Source organism: Capricornis sumatraensis, chromosome 6 (assembly GCF_032405125.1).
Source record: "Capricornis sumatraensis isolate serow.1 chromosome 6, serow.2, whole genome shotgun sequence".
In the NCBI taxonomy this organism is placed as follows: Eukaryota; Metazoa; Chordata; class Mammalia; order Artiodactyla; family Bovidae; genus Capricornis; species Capricornis sumatraensis.
In genome coordinates, this window is record NC_091074.1 from 52938233 (window position 1) to 52962091 (window position 23859).

Sequence of the window (23859 nt, forward strand, 5' to 3'; positions counted from 1 at the left end):
GCTTTACAGAAGGGAGTCAAACAGGCTTTTAATGGAAAAGGTGTGTACACGTGTGTGTGTGTCCATTTGTAAGTAGCATAGGTGACGACATCTGAGCCATTATTTTAATTTTTATTTTATCTGTTTTTGTCTCCTCTGTATTCCCAGGAAATATCGAGAACTAACTTTGTATTTTCCTCTCTGGGAAGCAGATTTGTTTTCCACTCCTTGGATTTCAGAACAAATATCTGAGAAGCAGAGGAGAAACTGGGATTACCATCCCCAGATCCCAGCAGTCTGCTACATACAGCGGTATGCTGCTGCCCTCTACACGGTGATTCACACCAGGCAGATGAAGGGTTCTTTGATCTGTGTCTCTTTCCTCCACCCAGGCCTCTTTAGACCCAAACTGAACTTTGTTAGTCCAGCATTTCTGGGAATCAAGGAACCTGTGTTCTGGCCTGTGGGTCACTTAATATTTTGGGGTCTCAGTTTTTACTTCTGTGAAGTGATCATGCTGGTCTAGATTTGTATTCCTGCTCTTAGGCTTTGAAGAACCTAGGGTGCTAAAACCAGACAGAAGTCACAGGGTCCTAAACAAGTGATGCCCTAAAACTCCCAGGGGTGGCCTGACACATCTGGAAGAGGTATGCTAGAAAAAGTTCAACAGATATGTGTTACCAAGGAATTATTGCCTTCCGTTCTGAACTGGAAAGTACAAGATTTCAACTCAAAAAAGAGGTTTTTTCATTTGCTGAGAACTAACAGAGTATCCTTTCAAACAATTCATTTTGGCTCACCCATTAGGCGGTATCTGAGAATAAGGACATGAAAGGTTGGTTTTCTTGGGGCAGAATGTATCCCACGTTTCCCATGAATGTGTTTGTTTTTAAAATAAGGGTAAAGGGGAAGCATCCGCCTGCAATGCAGGAGACGCAGGTTCGATCCCTGAATGGGGAAGATCCCCTGGAGAAGGAAATGGCAACCCACTCCAGTATTCTTGCCTGGAGAATCCCAGGGACGGAAGTGCCCGGTGGGCTGCAGTCTATGGGGTCGCAGAGAGTCGGACACAACTGAAGCGCCTTAGCAGCAGTAGCAGCAGGTATAGCTTCCATGATAGCAGCTCCCTCCCCCTCCCCCAGACCCAAGAGAGTCCTTTAGACCTGGCCGGTGTCCTCTCCGTTGCTGGACTGAACGTCGGGTGAGATTACGAGGGCCCCACGCCCACTCAGCGCTGTCAGTAAGATTTGGCCCGGACCCTCATCACCGACCATTAGTGCCTGACCGTCCCTCCAGCCTTCTCTCTCCCAGGACCCCTTCTCCTACCTATTTCTTTCTGTTGGGTAGGTCTTACTTCCTGGGAACACGTGCTGACTGCCTTGCCCCTTCCTGGTTAAAGTGGGGGGTTCGGCGCAAGCAGAGTCCAGCGGGCAGGAGACCAGGTGTCGAAGAGTTTGGTGGCCTGAGGAAGCGGGAGCCCTGTCCCAAACACAGCCCTGTTTTCCGGGGCTGCAAGACTTTGAGCACAGCCGAGAAGCCCTTGGCTAGCCCTGCAGCCCTGCAGGAAGCGGCTGGGTCTAGGGGCCCACTCCACCCCCGCTCTCTGTCTTAGGCACGCGGCGGCGGGACCAAGCGCCTTGTCCCCAGCGTCGACTGGGACGCCCAGTCCTACTGCGGTACAGGCTCCCGCCGCCGCAGCAGCAAACCGGTCTGGCTTCCCTGCAGGGCGTGCGGGGATGGAGCGAGGGGGTGGAGAGAAAAGGGGAAGAGCCTGGGCGGCCGGCGGGCGGGGCCTGCAGCCTTTCAGAGCCGCGGCCGCCGCCGCGCAGCCAGCTCTCTCCGCGCCTCGCTCCGACTCCAGCGCGCTCTGCGCAGGAACCTGCGCCCAAGCCCGGGGGCGCCCTGCTCCTCAGTCCCCGGCCCCCGACCCCGAACGCGCCGCGGCCAGAGTGCGCCCGGCGGTGGAGCCGCTCAGAGCACCGGGGGCTTCGGCGGGCGCTCGGGGCTCAGTCTGGCCGCAGGACCGGCGGGGAAGGAAGGGGAAAGCGGGGACACACTCTGGCCGCGGCGCGCGCGCATTGCACACTCGCAGCCGCGCGCCCCCGCTGAGGCGCGTCCGGGGCGAGTTTGGTCCCGCGGCTGGGGCTCCGGCACCTGCCCGCTCCGCGCGCCAAGCCAGGGCCCGGGCCCCGCCCCGCTGACCACCCCCGCCCCTTCCCTGCACGGCTCTCCTTTCGACCCGGGGAAGAGACAACGTCCCGATAACTTGCACGCTGTGGCGCAACTGGTCTCGACACCGGAGGTGCCCGAAGGCTGTCCCGGTGAGGTAAGTTTCCTGCGCGTCCCCTGCCCCTCCTCCCGCGACCCTCCTTTTGGACTCGAGCTTGGGGGCTCTGAGTCTCGGATGAATCCTGGCGATCTCTCGACGCTGACTTTGTCCGTCTGGTGCTGGAGGCAGGGTGGAGAGGGTTCTCGTGGCCACCGAAGCGGGACCTTCATTCCTCCGGGCCACGGCTGCGCGCTCCCCGCGGGCACCCAGTCCGCTTACTACCCGGATCCCCGGGGCCGCAGTGACACTGGGGATCACTCTGGGTTCACTTGAGCCGGAGCCCCCTTCCCTTTTTCTGGGTAGCCAGCTGAATTTGGCTGCAAAAAGAGAGCTCTCCCACTACCGTCTCCGGATAATAAACAGCGGCGAACTTGTTAGGCGCCCCTGGGATCTCAAGAGCGGCTTACGAGTCGGTGTTCTGGTCTCTGGTGCCGGAGCCGGATTGAACAGGTGCGGCGTGGTTTCAACCTAAATGCAGCAATATACAGACTTCTGCGTTTCACCTGCTTCTCTTCCCCAGCCGGGTCAACGTGACGCTTCAACAGCTGGGACAGGGGGGTGGGAGTGTGGGGGCACCGGAGAGGGAGAACTCCGGGGTTTGATTTGCCAAACCGGTGCCAAGAGTCACCAAAACAGAAGACAACAAATGGCAGCTTATCGTTCATCTATGCAGATAAGCCTGTTGTCAGTTCTTACCCCCCACCCAGCCTCAGCTCACTTGTCTCTGGTGCCCGGCGTGGCTGGATGGAAACCTGTTCCAGAGTTGTTTGGATAGGCTGATGAGTTTTTTCTTCTGATCGACTGACATCTGGGTTCTCAGCAAGGAAATGCTAGTTACTCTGATTTTTTTTTTTAAGGCAGCTAGCATGTTGCAGACCAAAAATACTGTGCACCCCCACCCCCCCACCCTTCTATTTTTCTATGACATTCTCAGCCTGCCAGGGGCCCTAGCTCTAAGGTGAGTGACCCTTGAGAGGCCGGTTGGGCCTAAGAATGTGCTAGTCACCCGCAAAGAAGCAGCAGTCTCCCCATCAGTACTACCAAGCATGGGTTTGGGTAACCCTTGTTGCCCTTCCGGTGAAAAGCATCCACCCAGGTTTCTGTCTCTTCTATGTAAAGGCTGAAGTGCTGGGAGTGGAGAAAAGCCAAGGGGTTGGATTCCTTACCACTTTTAATGTGACGAAGTATAAGAGTGTTCATGGAAGCTTTTGTCGGCATTTCCAGTCGAAAGGAGGCCCTAGCAATAAGCCTTTCTCAGATAAGTCCTTGCCAGTGGGAAGCTGAGTAAGCAGCAAGCACAATCTCTGAGCTGAGGGGAATGGTGCCTTCTGTGGAGACTTAGGAAAACTAATGAGAAAGCTGGTGAGACTGAGACTGATGCATAACGACGTCTTAGTTGAGGAGGAACACTTCAAAAAATGAAAAAAATCTCGTTATATCTTTGTCCAAATAAGACTAGAGGGATTTGGTAATACCTCACATTTGCATCAATGCCTTGCTTTGTAAGTGCTTTTTCATATTCTCTGAAGGGCTGTCCTGGTGGCTCAATGATAAAGAACCTGCCTGCCAATGTAGGAGGCTCAGGTTCAATCCCTGGGTCTGGAAGATTCCCCAGATAAGGAAATGGCAACCCGCTCCAGTCTTCTTCACTGGAAAATCCTATGGACAGAGGAATCCCATGGGCTATATAGTGCATGGGGTTCCAAGAGTCGGATTTGAGTTAGCAACTGAAACAATAACAACAGTCTCTGAAAAACTTAATTCTGACCATTTCTGGGGGAGGCAGGGCAAAAATTATTAACCAGATATTCACAAGAGGAATGTGAGGCTCACAGGTTTAATGACTTATCAAGGTAACAAGTGGCTGGAATTAAAGTTGAAGTCAGGTTGTCTGAAGGAGAAGGCAATGGCAACCCACTCCAGTACTCTTGCCTGGAAAATCCCATGGACAGAGGACCCTGGTAGGCTGCCGTCTATGGGGTCACACAGAGTCGGACACGACTGAGCAACTTCACTTTCCCTTTTCACTTTCATGCATTGGAGAAGGAAATGGCAACCCACTCCAGGGTTCTTGCCTGGAGAATCCCAGGGACGGCGGAGCCTGGTGGGCTGCCGTCTGTGGGGTCACACAGAGTTGGACACGACTGAAGCGACTTAGCAGCAGCAGCAGGTTGTCTGAAATCATCACCACCACTATTATCATCCACCCAGTGCTACTTCTGTGCTTGTATAAGGTTTTTACAATGACCAGACATTTCTGCATTTATTGTGGTTTGCACTGTCTCACTGTGAACTACTGTTCAAATTTCAACAGTTGAGAAAACTGAGGTTTAGACAAGTGATTAGTTTTGTATAGTATCATGTCTAATCTAGTAGAGTTTACAAGACTAGAACTCAAAGCTCTTGGTGTCTAGTCCTTTGCTTTGTAGATTGTGACATTGTTTCACTTCTGACAACAATGAGGAGGCATCATGGGATACAAAACATCAGGGACTGTGAAGCATGCTTGCTGGTGACCTGGGTTCTAGCTCTGGCAGTATACTTGACTGTGTGTTTTTCTTTAGTCTCTAAGTTGTGTGACTCTTTTGTGACCCCATGGACTGTAGCCGACAAGGCTCCTCTGTTCATGGGATTTTCCAGGCAAAAACATATAGGAGTGGGTTGCCGTTTTCTCCTCCAGGGATTTAGCTGTATAACCTGGACCAAATCCTATCACCTTTGAACCTCAAGTCTCTCACATATAAAACAAGAAGTTTGTATTATTTTTCTCTTTCTGGTTTTAGCATTCTATAATGCTTATCAATATATTTGTAATCCAATAAAATCATTTCTCTAGGGGAAAGAAGATTTTTCACCCTGTATTAACTGATAGGTAATCCGAGTTACCTATTCCGCTTGTAATTTACTTCCCCTTCATCACATACCACTTAATGAGGTGGTTCAGATGGTAAAGAATCTGCCTGCAGTGCAGGAGACTTGGGTTTGATCCTTGAGTTGGGAAGATTCCCTTGAGAACAGAATGGCTACCCACTCCAGTGCTCTTCCCTAGAGAATGCTGTGGACAAAGGGAGCCTGGTGGGCTACAGTCCATGGGATCACAAAGAGTCGGACATGACTGAGTGATTAACACACACTTCCCCTTCATCACATACCACTTAATGAAGGGAAAGAAAATTCCAAGGGCACTTTAGCTTGGCATCTGTATTGTTTAGTATTATTGTTTTGTTTGGAAATATTCTCAGGGGCTGAACTACTCTAAAATAAATGTCAAGGTTTAAATGAATATTATAGACTGTCAATTCATACCTTCATTTATTTTTTTGGCTTTGGGATTTGATATAGTAAGTAGCCAATGAAGAATCAAATGAAGGAGGAAACAAAGCATCTTATCCTTAGAGAGCATCTCATCATGTAAACTCCCAGCATCTGTGACCCATAAGGTAATTTACCTGTGAGAGGTGTGCCTCCTGGAGCTGGCAGGCGCATGTTGTATCTTTCCTTCCTGATTACATCATATAAAGATGAGTGTGTATTTCTCAGTGTAGACCATAAACTGACATCTATGTCATTCTCTTTTGCTTGCCTCTTGCCTGCCTTAGTTGTTAGTAATGTGCAACTGGCTGAAATATACATTCATAGAAACTGACTTGTGCCCTTTCCTGAAAGAATATGTCTTGAGATGAAGATACCAACCATTCTTATATTTGGGTAAATTCCAGTATATGCTAATACTGACTCGTGGTTTCAGAGGAGGAACCTAATTAACAAAACCAGCCTCGCTTCTGTTCCCTCTAAGAATCCTCTTCTCTTTCTACCCATCCTTCCTATATGCACAAAAGAGTGTTTTAACTTTTAGAAGAATGATGACAAATTATTAGAATGGTCTTACTGACCCATGGGGGATTGAGGGTAGATTTCTTTCTGATAAAGAATTCAAATATTAACTAGTTCAGAAACTTGGGCCTTTTATGGGTAAAATAGCTGAGGCTTGGAGTGGTGAATTGCCTTGCTTGTAGTCTCACAGATGTTTAGCAGGAGGACTATGGCTAATGTGAAATTCTTAAGATTCTTACTCAAGGTTTTACTAGGGATTCTATGGTGAGAGCGCATTTTTGACTTCTAGAAATCATAGAGATTAACAGAAAAATTCTGTTTACTAGTAATTATTCATGAGGTGTCACATTTTTAATGGTTTTGTATTTATATTTTTACATCTTCTTGTCCAAACAGATAATAAAGGAGACAATGTCCATTTTCATCCATTCACTATGATTCTCTTGGCTTATATATATCACTAGACTCAGAATTAGTACTTTGTTTCAGTACCAGTGCTTGGGGAGAAGGAACTATTTGAATAGAAATACAAATGTATGGTAGTTTTCCAGGCTTTTCTTCCTGGTTAATAAAACCAGAAGCCATAGGCCTTGTCATACATGGATAAAGTCATAAATATGTATACATTTAATTTGCATATTCATTTAAGTTGTACTTCTGTTAAATGGTGAGTCAGAACATTTAATATCCTGGAAAAATAATTCTTTTCCCCTATGGCTGGAGCCTTCATTAGTTACTCTGTAAAAATCAAGCCTGAAATATATTTGTTGCAGAAACATGTTCTTTTTGTATCAAGCACATTAACTGGGGTTGGAAGGAGTCCTTTTATTTTTCTAGAAGCTGCCCAGTTAGAACTGTACATTATGTAGCTCAGCTGTTCATTTGTGGACTTATCTAAATGCCAGGGAAATGGAGGAGGGAAGAAACCTAGCCTTTTGTTTTATTTAGTATTTTTCTTTTTCTTAACGTTAAGCTTAATCTCTTGATGGCATTTTTGAAGTACTGTTTAGTCAAAATTGGCTCCTATCGACGAAGCATTTTATTCAGTCAGGTTCCTTTCAGGATAAAAGATTAGGCCAGAGAAACCAGGCTTAATTTTATGTATTCCATTGTATCTACTGTGTCTAACTTCATTAGAGGGGTGTGTGTGTGTGTGTGTGTGTGCGTGCTTGTGTTATTCACTTGGTCATGTCCAACTCTTTGTGACCCCATGGACTATAGCCTGACAGGCTCCTCTGTCCATGGGATTTTCCAGGCAAGAATACTGGACTGGGTAGCCATTCTTTTCCCCAGGGGATCTTCCCAACCCAGGGGTCGAACCCAGGTCTTCCACATTGCAGGCAGATTCTTTACCATCTCGGCCACCAGGGAAGTCCATCAGAGGTGTGTAAGGAGATAATATAGGAAAACACAGGAGCCCTACTCAAATTAGGTTACTCTTGGGAAGATTTGAAACATAATAACTGAGATGTCTTTACATGTCTAGTCAACTGACCGTTCTTAGGTATTGTCATTTTAAGTTAAAACAAACCTGTGTTTGAAAGACAACTCCATGAAGTGTGTATTCTTAGAAAGTCTTCTGCATTGTTCACGGGATGAATTAACAGTAGGTGTGCAGTATGGAGGAGTTGACTAATGGGTGAGCAAGTTCTTGAGACCTGTTTCTCTAAAGGTTTTAGAAAGTCAGTTATAAAATTGTATATTGAACTACATAGCATTTGTGGGTAGTATTGCTCTCACTAAAAACGGGCTTGTGTCTTTCAGTAGAGTTTCTTCAGGCAAGGATGGAGCTTGCAAGTACTGCAGGCCCAAGAAGTACAATATAATTACCTTGAATTGGAACTAAAATCCCAGGACTAAAGACAAGACTGTAGAAAATTCCTCTGTTTTGTAAGAGAAAGGTAATAACTTAAGCCATTGCTATCCAATAATGTTGAGCAAGGGGTTTAGGAGGAAATTATAGCTAGCCATAAAAATGTGTTTCTTTGCTTCATAGATTTGCACAAGAAATTCAGTAGATTCTACTTACTGAGTAGTGAATTTTCTTTCTTTCTTTTTTTTTTTGCTTAAGGATAGTTGATTTCCAAAGTTATTGATTTCTGAGGTACAGCAAAGTTGTACATATATCTATATATATATACACATACACACATACATTCTTTTAAAAATTCTTTCCTTTATGGTTTATCAGAGGATATTGTATATAGTTCCCTGTGCTGTACAATAGGACCTTGTTATTTATCCAGGATTTTCAACATTTAAAGCATACTTTAAAACATACTACGATCAGCATAATTATCTCTTGATCATTTGGTCATAGCATTTACTGATAAAGTAAGGAAACAAAACAACAATAAAAAGAAGCAAAACTATGACCAGCTTGAGGAAGTGGTAAGTGCATCATAGGTGTTTAGCTAATATTTATCAGTGGGAATGGTTAGGCATCACATTTTATTTTTGTATTCTTGGAACTTAGCATTATGTATGGGAGAAGATAGGGATTTAATAAATATATACCGAACAGCTTATGAATTTACATGAAGATTACTCTTCAAAACCTTGAGACATTTCATGATTATTCTGATTTCATTATTTTCCAGACCCTCTTAGAAATGTCAGGCAGACTGATAAACACTAGTTTCAATAGTTTATAGTAGTCCTTCTTTTTACATCATAAATGGTATTTATTCACCAGACTGCCAACTTTTTTTAACCAATGTTCCTAGGAATGATTTTTTCCTCTTCCTTAACAGAAATAATAATCTAAATAGGAAATCTGTTCTTTCTACTCTTTATAATTATCAGGTAAACATTTTTAAAGCTCCTAGAGTGGCATACGAGTGAATTTGGTTCAGGATACACAGAAAAGAATGGACTTTAAGCTTCTCTAAGTTAATCAATTTAAATGTCGCCTCCTCTAGAGACTTTCTCTGATCATCTAACCTAAAGGGGACCTTCTTCATACGTTTTTTTCACCTATCACAGTAGATACTTACACATCTCTGTATTTTACTTATTTTCTTATCACCTCTACTCAAACTCACATTCAAGATTATAAACTCCTTAAGGGTGGATGTCATGGTTCCTTAACATTGCTTATCAAGAAAATGCTTGACATATACTAGGTGCCCAGTAAACAGTAAGTCAGTGAATGAATAGGTCCCATTCATCCTGTCAGGATGAATTGGGCCACCACTGAGGTTTCTCAAGCCAAATAGTTTGAGGTGTGAAGATTGTTCTTAAAGGCTGGCTATGACAACTCCATGAAAATGACAACTAGGTCCTCCAGAAGAAGGTAACAGTGATGGTTTAGGTTCTGGCATCAGTATGAAGAGGTATCTCTATATAAAGAGTTCTTGCTTTTTCTTTTTCAAAAATAACAGAACAAATAAGTAGAAATTATGAAGCATAAGATAAAACATTAGGGAACTATTAAAATAAGGTCTGAAAGTACAAAAATCCCAAACATATATAACTCTTAAGTGAGATTCCACAGTGATAATATACAGGGCAACTTCCTATGACACTCCAGGTAAACCTTCCCAACTTCAGCTGATTTCTTTTTAAATGTTAGTTAGAAATTGCCATTACCCAGTCTCAGGAAGAAGCCAGGTTCTTGGGTGTTGTCCCTAGAACTGAGGACTTGTTAGAAATGCAGATTCTTATACTGTACCCCAGGCTAACTGAGTCAGAAACTCTGGGGATGGGGATCAAGAATCTGAATGACAAGTGATTCTGATGCACACTCGATATTGGTGTGTGTGTGTGCATGCATGCGTGCTCAGTTGCTTCAGTCACGTCTCTTTGCAACCCCATGGACTATAGCCCACGAGGATCCTCTGTCCATGGGGATTCTCCAGGCAAGAATACTGAAGTGGTTTGCCATGCCTTCCTCCAGGGGATCTTCACAACTTAGGGATTTAACCCACTTATGCTGCGTGTCCTGCATTGCAGGTGGATTCTTCTGAGCCACTTGGGAAATCCCAATATTGGCAGGAAACGGTAAACCCATTGCTCAAAATCTAAGCCTCCTGAAATGCTTGGTATTCCCAGATGAATTTCAGGGTGTATGGAGAGGGTGCCATCTGCCTGCTCTAGAAATACCAGAGAAGAGATAGAGCCAGTCTTGGCTTTTCTCACATCCTTGTAGACCACAAGAGAACAACTTCATATGACCGGATTGGGTATCAAGGACTTTAGATAGTACAAACAAGCTGTGGATAGTCACTGGCCCCTGACAAGTGGCGGGTACTCCCAGGGCTGGGAGATGCACCAGGGTATGTGGGTGATGGAGGAAGACAGGCTCCATGCACAGCTTATGTTTGGGTGTTGCTTCAGTAGGGTGACAGGTGGAGGAATGATTTTGAGAGCTAGTGGTTATCTAGGAGATAGTGGTTTGCTGACAATTCTGAGTATTTCAACAACTAAATTTAGTATTTCATACTAAATGTTGATGGAATCCTTAGCCAGGACAGTATCAAGTGCTAGGGGGTATACAAAAAAGTCCAGCATGGTTCTGGCTCCCCTGTGCTGAGAACTTGCTCTGTTCCAGGCACTTCTCAAGTGCTGTTTCTCCTCGTCTTCACCATGCTCCTGACGGTGGGCTGCAGCTTCCTTACTGATAAAGGGGAAATTGGAAACCTGATTGGGCTAGGTGCAGGCTCGTGAACACAGAGTCAGTAAGAGACAGTTTCATCTCTGGATTTTCTGATTTTAAAGCCCTCATTCTTTTCTGTTTCAAACACTTGTGTCTCAGAATGTAATTTTGGAGCAAAAATTTAAAAAGAAAGACATAAGTGAATCTAAAATTTACATCCCTAACCTAGGCCTCTCTGTGAGCACTAGATTACATAATTGACATTGCACTTGGCTATCTCAAAGGCACCTGAAACTTTTCATGCCCAAGACCATAATCCTGATCTTTTCCTGCCTGTCCTCTTGCTTAGATCTGTGATGGACATCGCTAGCCACTGCCTCATAGGAAACAGAAACTTGGAGCTATCCTTGACCCCATCTTTCTCATTCACCACATCTAACCCATCACCTATTTCTGTCAACCTTGCTTGTATTTCTGTCAATCTTGCTTGCTGAATATCTCCCTCTTCCATCTGGTTCTCATAGTTTCTGCTGATTCTGCGCTAGTCCAACTTCACATTTCTCTGCTGGATTCTAACCATCACCTCCCTGGGCTCCTGAGTCCACGCTGGCCCTCCTCTAATCCATCATCCATACTGCAGCCAGAGCAATTGAAGTGGCTGGAAAGGACCCTAGGTGTGCTGGCTGGATCCTTACCTCTCACACCCAGGCAGGCCCTTCAGGAAGCAGACACATTTTGGCCCCTAGGGCTCTCCAGATCTGTAGCTTTAGAACTCTTGCACAAGTCTGAGGACTTGCTCTTCCAAACAACATACTCTGATGGTTTTTCTCCCTGGAATGTGGTCAGGCCATGGTCATAACTATAGTTGGCTGCTCTTACAGCCATAGGATGAAGACTCCAGTGTGATCCTAGGGTCTTGCCCAAGCCTCACCAAATACCAAGATTTTATAGTGCACTTGGGCTTTCCTGGTGGCTCAGCAGTAAAGAATCCAACTGCCAGTGCAGGAAATGCAAGAGAAATCCAGGGGTTCGACCCTGGGTGGGAAGAGAAGATCCCCTGGAGAAGAAAATGGCAACCCACTCTAGTTTTCTTGCCTGGAAGATTCCAAGGACAGAGGAGCCTGGTGGGCTATAGTCCGTAGGATCACAAAGAGTTGGCCATGACTGAGCAGCTGAGCACATAGGCGATATTCTAACAGGAACCAAAGACTGCTGTTTAGATAAGAGAAAAGCAGTTGTTGAGTAAGGAGTGAGTTAAAGGCTGAAAACGTTATCTTTGATCTTCTAGGTATTTTTAGGATGAATAGGAAATGGGATTGTAGGATCCTTTAGAGATCAGTTAACAGAAATAAGCTTACGCTAAGCTTGCTTTGGAGAAGGAAATGGCAACCCACTGCAGTATTCTTGCCTGGAAAATCCCATGGATGGGGCCTGGTAGGCTACATACAGTCCATGGGGTCGCAAAGAGTTGGACAGGACTGAGCGACTTCACTTCAAGCTTGCTTTTAATTTTCGCACATGGCCTTTTCAGTTACTCAGTGTCCCTTGAACTGTAAATAATAGAGAAGTACCAAACTGTGTTAATCAGCTTGGGCTACTAAAACAAAGTAACACAGACTGGGTGGCTTGCAAACAACAGAAACTTATTTCTTACAGTTCTGGAGGCTGTTCATCTGAGATCAGGATGCCAGCATGGTCTGGTTCTGGTGAGAACCCTCTTATAGGTTGCAGACTGCTGACTTCTCATTGTCATCAAATGGTGGAAAGAGAGCAAGAACCCTCCCTGGGGTCTCTTTCATAAGAGCACTAAACCCATTCATGAAGGACCCCCCTTCATAGCCAGGCCACCTCCCAAAGGCTCCATCTTCTAATACCATCACACTGGGGTTAGGATTTCAAAACATGAATTTGGGGGGGCGGGGGTGGAGGGGGGTATGTTAACCCTTTGTAGCCAACTCAGTGCCCTTTAAGAAGCACATTCTGTGTTGAAAGCCAGGACAGACATAGACATATAAATGATATATTCACATCAAAGATTCATGGAATAATACTTAGCCTAGACTGTGTGAGATGTGCTCTTTTTGTTGTCCAGTTGCTAAGTCATGTCCCTTCTTTGCAACCCCACAGACTGCAGCCCACCAGGCTTCCTTGTCCTTCACTGTTTTCTGGAGTTTGTTCAAGCTCATGTCCATTGAGTCTATGATGCCATCCAACCATCTCAGTATTTTCTGATAAGTTCCATCCCACCTCCAACCTCTACCAAATACTGATCTTGATCTGCCATGTTGGTTTTACTCCCTGTTGATGGGCTGAGACCTGCAGTTTGAAAGACATGAATCTATTCTATTGTCCCCTCCAGTGCTGCCTTTGCAGAAGCTCAGTCCAGAGGTGTACATTTATTGAGGGCCTCTCTGTCATTCCCCATCCACTGCTCTTTCCACCCTTGGGGGTTCAAGGAGGGTTGTGAGTTAACAACCCTATCAGACTCTCCCTGCAAAATTTTAATTTCTGTCAAAAAACATTGTGAGATTGGAGAGTAGGCATCTAATAGAACTTGGTGTTGGGGAAAATTAACTCATAAAACCACTTTGTCTGCTATACAGGGTAAATCACCTACAGTGATGAACTATGACCTTTAAACTGGGCCATGGCTACATTTTTTCATAGAATCCTCATTCAAAAGTTCCTAATAATTTATTTTAGCAAGAACCTAAGGTACTGTAAGAAGAAAAATGAAACTAACCTAAAAAATATGTCAAGAACAGTTTGACAGCATGTTTTTTTTCTGACTGAAATTCATTGAGACATCAAGTCTGCCAATTTTAATTGGCCATTCAAGCATAAAATGAAAGGAGCTTAAAACAGGGAACTCTTATTTTTTTTTAACAATTTATTAATTTTTTTATTGAAGGATAATTGCTTTACAGAATTTTCATTGTCAAACCTCAACATGAATCAGCCATAGGGATACATATATCCCCTCCCTTTTGAACTTCCCTCCCATCTTCCTTCCCATCCCATCCCTCTAGATTAATACAGAGCCCCTGTTTGAGTTTCCTGAGCCATACAGCAAATTCCCATTGGCTATCTATTTTGCATATGGTAATGTAAGTTTCCATGTTACTCTTTCCATTCATCTCACCCTCTCCTCCCCTCTCCCCATGTCCATGAGTCTATTCTCTATGTCTGTTTCTCCATTGCTGCCCTGTAAGTAAATTCTTCAGTACCATTTTTCTAGATTCCGTATATATGCGTTAGAGTATGGTATTTATCTTTATCTTTCTGACTTACTTGACTCTGTATAATAGGTTCTAGGTTCATCCACTTTATTAGAATTGACTCAAAGGTGTTCCTTTTAATGGCTGAGTAATATTCCATTGTGTATATGTACCACAACTTCTTTATCCATTCATCTGTTGATGGACATCTAGGTTCCTCCCATGTTCTAGCTACTGTGTATAGTGCTGCAGTGAACAATGGGATACATGTGTCTTTTTCAATTTTGGTTTCCTCAGGGTATATGCCTAGGAGTGGGATTGCTGGGTCATATGGTGGTTTTATTCCTAGTTTTTTAAGGCATCTCCATACTGTCTTCCATAGTGGCTGTATCAATTTACATTCCCACCAACAGTGCAAGAGTGTTCCCTTTTCTCCACACCCTCTCTAGCATTTATTGCTTGTGGACTTTTTGATGATGGCTGTTCTGACTGGTGTGAGGTGATACCTCATTATAGTTTTGATTTGCATTTCTCTAATAATGAGTGATGTTGAGCATCTTTTCATGTGTTTTACAACAGGGAACTCTTGACTACTCAGAACTTTGGGCCAGGCTGTTTACTTCTAGAACAAATTTCTTGATTGCTAAGGGTTTGCTTACTTAAGAATCCAAATTTATTATAGCCAATTTTTGTATAGAAAATTTCCCCAAAGTTGCCACTACCTTCCCTGATTCTTTAAAAGATTTTACAGCATAGAGTATATCTCATTTGTTACGATAAAATGATAACTTCCAGATTCATTCAGGGATATAAGGCTCTTTGCTCTTGTACGCAGTGACCCCACTTTGCTAATTTTGAAAATCTTACCTGCCTTTTAAAAAATATTTTTTGACCCTGTTTCTTTGACTTTCAACAGTGATAACCCTTCCACTCACTGTTGGCTACTGAGAATATGTTGTGATCTTGGGAGCCAGATAACACCTATGTTAACTGAATTGTGTTTCCCAAATAGACTCATCTTACTCATTGACTTGAAACTTATTTTAAGAAAGAAAAAGTGGCTTTTTTAGGGAAAATCTCAAGCAAGTAAGCTTTAGTTTTTCTCATTCATTTAGTTCTTTGGCCAATAAAGAGTATGGTTTTCTTATCTATTGTTTTTGGGCTAAGATAAAGCGCTACCTTTTTAGGCTGAAATATTCATGCTTTCTTTTTTATTTGTATAAAATATTTGTGTGTGTTTACTACATTATGGTCTAAAGCATACTTTCATAGGCTTTTTTTTTTCCATTTAATTTAAACAGTGGTAATTGATGAGTGTAATGGTGAGACTTTCATTTTTAATATTTTATGCCTTTGGAGGTTATGGATTACCAAAGGTAACTCATGTTGCATTGGAAAAATTGCATAGAAACTTCTCCAGTCTCTCTGTCCATCTTCTATTGGAAAAAATAACTTTAATATCTACAATAAAACAAGTGAGGTGAATATGGAAATTTTAACTTATTTTTAAGAAGTGGTGAGAGCTAGACTGTCCTTAGGCCTATGCATAACATGTATGGAAACAGTAGTGTCAATTGCTTTGGCAAGCTCTATTTAAACGCTCTTTATTGTTTTCCCCAAGACAGGTAGTTTAGGCAGAGTGGTGAAGATTTCTGGAAAATGAGAAATCAGTCTCTCACGCTAAGGGTTAAGAGAGAAACATGCCTTTGCTTATGTTTGTTTATAAAAGATTGAATGGAAATAGAACCTTTAAGATTTGTGTGGAGGTGGGCTTCACTGTTTTGCAGTTTCTCAGAAACTTCCTCTCCTACATGGCAATTTATATTGTAAACATGATGCATCATTTCATTTCATGCAAACCGTATATAAAGAACAGTCACTCTCCACATATGTCAGAAGACTTCTGGCAGCTTTTTAGAACTGAGCCTGAAGTGTCCTCCCCACGCACCTAGCAGCTTTAGAGACGGTCGAAAAGCACTTCCTGATATTCCGTTTTTGTTGTTTTCATCACTGTCCGCCTCTCACACTGGGAGGTGAACTTCTACAAGGGGAGGGACTGTGTGTGTTGGCTCCTGTATGCCCAGCACCTAGAAAAGTGTTTAGCACAGATAGCTCTCAGTGGATGTTTGTTGAATGAATGAATGATTTTCTTAAGCCACAATTGTCTTTTCTTCCTCTTCTTAGGTCCTCCTCCTTTCTAAAATGTTAACAAGTCTAGCTGCTAGTCTTCCAACTGATTTCAAGTTCCCTTCCCAATGAGCAGCCTTGTTTTTGGCCAAATTTTACTCTTTTTGTCCACCTCTTGCTTTTTGGCCTGTAACATTTAGAACTATTTAATAATTCATGCTTCACTCTCTTGGTCACATATCTGCTCTTGTGAGCCCACCTCTTACCCCTATGAAAAATACTTATAAAATCTATACTTGTACCTTTTAAAAACATGAATTGATCTGCATTCCTAAATTCTAGATTTTCATCAGATACCTTTCTTTTTAACCTGCTCTTGAAATTTTAGCAGTCTTTTTATTTTGCTCATTGTTATTTCTGTGCAGCTACCAAGTCACGAGGAATTTTTTTTTTAATTTTCTTCCATTTTCACGTATATTTGCTATATTAAACACCTCCTACCTGGACTATCATAGCAGCTTCCCAAATGGTTCCAATACCTACCCCCTCTCTCTTTTTAGTCAGTTATAATACCTGCTACCAGAGATTATAATTTTATCAGTACCATGCCCCCAAATCCTTAGATGCTTTGTTATGCTCCAAATCTAAATGCTTTGGTTTTGTCCATAAGACCATAGCTGACCATTCATCGTCATCATCATCAGTGTTGTCATTGTCATCCTTGTAGTAGTGATACCAACTACCATTTCTTAAACTCTTACTTTGTACCAAGCACAACACAGAAGACATAAAGCCATAAAGTTTCCTGGTATGTTTGGGAGCTATATAATCTGATAATGAGTAGGATATGTGTGGGTGGAAGGAAATCGGGCTGGAGGGGTGTGTTGGAGCCAGACCATGGACATCTTATCACATGTGCTGAGGAGTTTGAACTTTCTTCTGTTGGCAGTGAGGCAACACCTAGGAGATTTTCATAGACAAGTGATGAGTCATGCTTTGTGCTAGATCAGCAGCCTGGGCTACGGTTTGGAAGGTGAATGAGATGGGAAAGGGACTGAAGACAGAAAGGCTAGTTACAGCAGATGATACAGCTACAGTAGAGATGAGGAGGACCTGAACGCGGTAGTGAGGATGGGGAAGAATGAGCAGATTTGAGATTGAAGAGAACTGATAAGACTTGGTGACCACTTGCATGTGGATTTTGAGGGAATGGAAGAGGTAGATGATGATGATTCTCTAGTTCTGGCTTGAGTAGCTGAGGAGTGGAGAATGATGGTCCACTGAGAGTATGGAGAAGAGGCAGCACACATGTGGTGGCAGAGGCGGGAGGGCCGTGATGATGAGTCCAGTTTTGCCCATTCGTTTGCGGTCCCTGTGGGATGTGTAGGTGGAGTGTGGCTGTAAGGAGAGGGGCTCATGATGGAGACACTAGCCGTGTTATGGTCATGGGTCTCTGAGCAGCAATTCAGACCGGCAGGGCATTCAGTGTACAAGTGTGGAGGTGAGGAGAGAGGCCCATGATGCAGACAGTGTTATGGTCTCCTGCCAGTGATCAAAGCCATGGAATTAGATGAAACTTCCCTGGAAGGCTTTACAAACTAAGAAGAGAGTGTGCCTAAGAACCAACATCATTCCCTGATCTTCACTTGCAATTTCATTTCTTTATACCTTCCTCATTCTATTTCTTAAAAAACTGGATCTTCTTCTATTTTCTTCTCTGTTGAAGGAAATGGTATCAGATTTTCATGATACCACCACATACGTCCCAGTTCTGATCCCCACATGTGCCCAAGAGTGATTTCTCGGGCACACACTCCCTTTGGCATTCTTGCTCTTACCACTGTCTTGGAACTTTCCCTGGAGGCTGACTTTTCTTTTGTTCTCAGCTTCTCTCTCCTTGCAGGCCCAGTCCTGACAGCCAGGTCCATGTCGTCTCCTACTTCATCTTTCCCACACAGCCTGACAGCTCCAGTGTCTTCCTACACACTGGCTGCTTCTACTGCTTTTTGTTTATTGTTATTCTCCTTTAGAGAAATCAGGTAAAAAGGTGAACAACTCAAAGTTCTTTAAGGATTTAGAGCAGTTGAGGCCTCTTGAACCAAATTGAAAATGCCTGCTTACAATGAATTTGTGACTAAAAGGTTCTATTTCTTATTAAACAAAAAAGAAACTAGCAAAACAAGTCCATGAAACCAGTGTAAAATTCTTGTCATCTGTTATTCTCACTATTTGAAACTTTCAGAGGAAGGGAATTTAGCTGCTTCCCTACACCTACCGTTGCTTATTGCAAGCAGAGTTCATCTCCAGGTTTCATTGGATTGTACTTCCTCTATTTTTATTCCATGGACAGAGGCACCTGGCGGGCTACAGTCTATGGGGTCACAAAGACCCAGACACGACTGAGCAAGCACGCATACATCATAGGTCTTCACTGGTGGCTCAGCTGGTAAAGAATCCGCCTGCCAATGCAGGACATGCAAGAGACATGAGTTCGATCCCTGGGTCAAAAAGATCCTTTGGAAAAGGAAATGGCAACCCACTCCAGTATTCTTGCCTGGAAAATTCGGTGGACAGAGGAGCCTTGCGGGCTCCAGTCCATGGGGTCACAAAGAGTCGGACATGACTGAGCAAGCATGCACACATCCCATACATTTGCCTAGGCTGAATCTGGGTGTAGTGAGAGATCTGGCCCTAAAAGCAGAGATTCTGGCTCATCCGGATCCATCTCCTGACATTTTGGTGACCTCTGGTCAGGGGTTTGACCTCTTTGCGCCTTTTTATTCTCTTCTATTGGGCTTCCCTTGTGGCTGAGATGGTAAAGAATCCACCTGCAATGCGGGAGACCTGGGTTTGATCCCTGGGCTAGGAAGATCCCTTGGAGAAGGGAATGGCACCCCACTCCAGTACTCTTGCCTGGAAAATCCCATGGACGGAGGAGCCTGGTGGGCTGCAGTCCATGGGGTCGCTAAGAGTCAGACACAACTGAGCGACTTCCCTTTCACTTTTCACTTTCATGCATTGGAGAAGGAAATGGCAACCCACTCCAGTGTTCTTGCCTGGAGAATCCCAGGGATGGAGGAGCCTGGTGGGTCGCCATCTATGGGGTCATACAGAGTCAGATATGACTGAAGCGACTTACCAACCCATTCCAGTATTCTGGCCTGGAAAATTCCATGGACTGTATAGTCCACGGGGTCGCAAAGAGTCAGACATGACTGAGCAGCCTTCACTAGATTATTCTCATCTATGGAATAAGAATATATACACAGGCTCCTGGCCTAGTTCAAAGGTATGCTATGAGGTCAAATGGAATGATGGCCTTTGAAGTCCATAGAGAAAAATCATGCACATTAGAGAATTTATTTCATAAGAATTACAGGAGGAGGCCAGGCTCCAAACAACCACCTCTATAGCCCATGGGTAAAGAGGTCTGAAGTAAAGGTTGTATTAATAGCATCTACTGTAATGGGGTCCAATAAAAGAAGTCTGCTCCCCAGTCTGAGACACCACAGGACTCTGCTAAAGTCTGCCTGATCAGAGTTCCAGAACTTAAATGTACCCTTAACATGAATGAGGAGAGCAGCATAGTTTTATCTTTAAAAAGAGGTGAATTTTGGACATGGAGATTTGTTGAAGAAAGTGAAATGTCTGTTTACTTGTTAAAGAAGAAGAATACTCTCCAATCAATCTATAACAAAGAAGGTAAGCATATACAATGGAGAAAAGACTTCAATAAGTGGTATTGGGAAAGCTGGACAGATACATGTGAAAGAATGAGATTAGACCATTTCCTCACACTGTGTACAAAAATAAGTGAATGACTAAATGTAAGACCTGAAACTGTAAATCTTCTAGAAGAGAAAATAGAACATTCTTTCAACATAAATTGTAGCAGTATTCTTTTGGATCTGTTTCATAAGGCAAAAGAAATGTGAAAATAAACAAATGGGACCTAATTAAATTTAAGAGCTTTTGCACAGCAGAGGACACCATCAACAAAATGAAAACAGCCTACTGGATGGGAGAAAATATTTACAGATGATAGGAAAGAGAAGGGGTTAATATCCAAAATATACATAAATAAACAACAGCCTGGTTAAAAATGGGCAGAAGACCTGAATAGACATTTTTCCAAAGGAGACATACAGATGGCCAACAGGCACATGAAATGATGCTCATCAGCTCTAATCATCAGTGAAATGCAAATCAAAGCCATCTGAGATAGCACTTTACATTTTACAGATACACTTTACAGACAGATAGCTATTGACAGATTAGTCAGAATAGCTATCATCAAAAAGTCTAGCAGATGTGGGTGAGGATGTGGAGAAAAGAGAACCCTCATACACTCACCCTCATGCACAGTGTTGGTGGGAATGTAAATTGAGGCAGCCACTATGGAAAACAGTATGGAGGTTCCTCAAAAAACTTGAAACTATCATATGATCTGGCAATTCCACCCCTGGGTATATTTCCGGAAAAAACAGAAGCATTAATTTGAAAAGATACATATATCACAATGTTTATTGAGCAGCATTATTTGTAATAGCCAAGATATGGAAGCAACCCAATTGTCCAACAGATGAATGGATAAAAATGTTGTGTGTGTGTGTGTGTATATATATATGTGTGTATGTGTGAAACATTACTTAACCATAAAAATGAAATTCTGTCATTTGCAACAAAGTGAATAAACTTAGAGAGTATTATGCTTGATGAAATAAATCAGAGAAAAGTACTGTATGTTATCACTTATATGTAGAATCTAAAAAATAAAACATATATAACAATGGACTCACAGATGTAGAAAACAAACTAGTAATTACCAGTGGGGAGAGGGAGATGCAAGATAGGGGCATGGGATTAAGCAATACAAAGTACTCTGTGTGAAATAGATAAGCAATACGGATATATTGTACACCTCAGGGGAATATAGCCATTACTTTGTGATAATGTTAAATGGAGTATAATTTATAAAAATATTGACTCACTGTGCTGCATATCTGAAACCAATATGTAAATAAACCATATTTCAATTGAAAATATAAGGAATGCTGATGGGCAGTAAATAATTTATGATAGAGTCCAAACTAGGATATGATGCTCAGTGTATTTTTAAAATTTATTGCTTATTCAGTTTAGATTGAATGGTATGTGGTGGTCATTATCACCCCAATGCTGTCCCTCACATATAAAATGGTCAGTGTTTGTTAGTGCATAATTAGATGGAGTAGGAGAAGCTCCTAGAAGTCATTCAGAAAGCATTTTTGATACCTGTGGAGTCCTTAAAGCTGCGTGAGGTTAACTAGACATTCCTCAAATGCTAATGAAGCTTCAATTAACAATATAAATATTTATAGTTCAGTACTTGTATCAGATGGCAGGGGGGTGACTGCAGTTACTGACATAGGTAAGTACTACTGGATCAAAAGTGAGGGGAACTCATAGAGTTTAACATCATTGGCGCAGGGAAACAACATTGGATCTGTAATCATGACTTGGGATCTCTGGTAAGAGACTGAAGTTTTAATTCCTTCCTTAGCCTGGCTGTGAGGATAGTGGTATTATCATAATTATATAGGTGTTTTTCTTGGTTTTCTGTCCTTAATAGTTGATTATGGACTAAGTATGGTGGACTTAGTTATGTTTATAGGCTAGATTACAAACTGCAGCAACCTCAACAGAGCAAAACTGTAGCTGACAGAAGGTGGAATGAGAAACAGAGAAGAAAGGGCTAAATGTGCTACCATTCTAACCTCCTAAAATGAAGAGTAAGATGTGGTTGTTAAAAGTTGGTGGAATTCCACCAACTGGAGATGGAGTTGTGCCAGCTCATTTCCGCACTGGTGGCATATGAGAGTTCCAGTTGCTCTGCATCTTCAGTTTCACTTGGTGTGGTTAGTCTTTTTCATTTTAGAGATTTGAATAGGTATATAGTGGTAGCTCACTGTGGCTTTGAATTGTATTTTCCTAGTGGCTAATGGTGTTGAGCATTTTCTCATATGTTTATTTGCCATCCATATAAGTTCTTTGGTGTGCTGTTAAACTTAATGTATTGATTCTCATAACTTCTTTTTCTGTAGTATGCATAGAATTTTTTATAGGGACAATCATGTCTGTGAATAAAGACAGAGTCACTTAAAAAAAATTGATGGAAACACAAATGAAGACCTGAGTACTTGAAATTGCAATGATAATGAACAGAGAGGGGAAAAATGATACATGTTAAACTTTGGATGGAAACCAGAGCAGTAGAGGAAAGTACTTGATATGAATCAAGAACAAGATATTTAAGCCTCTTATCAAGAGTTACACAGATAACCACCAGGAGACCAAAAGAGAAAATTTTAAGAATGATTATCTTCAGAGAATGGAACTAATAGCAGGAATAGGGAAATCAAGGTTTATTCTCGTGAGATCCTCTATGTCACTTGATATATTACCTCGTACCTGCATTTTGTTGATAACTGTAAATCATTGGTATGTTGGATCATAAAGATAAAAAACATGAAATAACTAAAGCAGGTAGAGGGTAAGAGCTGGATATTATAAAATAAGCACTGGAGAAATAATCTGTGTTCGGAAAGCTGTGTAAAGGAAGGAGGGACCCTAAAATGACAGTCATTGCTGATCTGTACCTAACACTTTGTTGTCATTTAGTAGCTAAGTCATGGACTGCAGCCTACCAGGCTCCTCTGTCCATGGGGATTTTCCAGGCAAAAATACTGGAAAGGGTTGCCATTCCCTTCTCCACGGGATCTTACTGACATAGGGATCAAACCAGTGTCTCCTGCATTGGCAGGTGGATTCTTTACCTTTGAGCCACCAGGGAAACCACTGGGCACTTACTATATTCCAGGTATTTTTCAAACAGTAGACATGCATTAACTTGTTTAATATTTACAGCAACCTGTGAGGTCGGTACTGTTGTTGTCATTTTATAAGTGAGGCAGCTATGAAGCCAAGATTTAAGTATGTTACGTAAGGCCACACAGTCAGGTTTCAAAGCCAGGTGGTCCAGCTCCAGAACCATCTTTCTTAGCTGTGATAGTGTGTGATGTCTCATGGTAGGAAGAAGGGTGTAACATCCCACAGCACACACAGTGCATGCTCATTGATTCTGAGGTGACTTAGTCTTTGAAGATGTCTCCTAAAGAAATACTGAACTTGACTTTATAGTTCACTAATCATTCAACAGATGAGTGTCTAGTGACATGGTTTTAGGTTACTAGGATTATTCTATTCTAGTGGGGGAAGCCAATGATGACGATGGAGAACTTACATCCACAAAAAATACATGTAGAATTTAACGTAAGATGCTGCAGAGGAAAAAAATAAAGCAGACTAAGGAGCAGAGTGATGGTAGTCGTAGTGGAAGAATGTTATTTCAGAAAGCAAGGTCAAGGAAGACCTCTATGAGGGACTGTACTTGAACATTGTCTTAGCTCAGGCTGCTCTAGCAAATACACCACAGGCTGCATGGCTTAAACAGCAAACATTTCTGAAGATCCCAACAGATGTGTCTGGTGAGAGGCTGCTTCCAGGTTTGCAAATGGCCTTCCTTCTTCTCATGATATCCTCATATGGGGGAGAGCAGAGAGATGGGGGGAGCAGGCGCTCTCATGTCTTCTGATAAGGGCACTAAGCACATTTATGAGGACTCTATCTTCTTAAACCAATTACCTTGCACAGGCCCTACCTCATAATATCATACTAGGGGTTAGAATTTCAACATGAGAATTTTGAAGGGATACAAACATTCATTCCATAACAAG

At 42.7% G+C, this 23859-nt stretch overlaps 1 protein-coding gene across 1 annotated transcript in view; it reads left to right on the plus strand.

Moving 5' to 3' along the window:
* Positions 1–2237: 2237 nt before the first annotated feature.
* The window catches only part of PIP5K1B (phosphatidylinositol-4-phosphate 5-kinase type 1 beta), a 357761-nt gene continuing 336139 nt past the window's right edge, over positions 2238–23859 (plus strand). The window contains exon 1 of the mRNA XM_068974227.1: positions 2238–2305. The gene's annotated coding sequence lies outside the window, so the exon portion shown is untranslated. The remainder of the gene's footprint in view (positions 2306–23859) is intronic.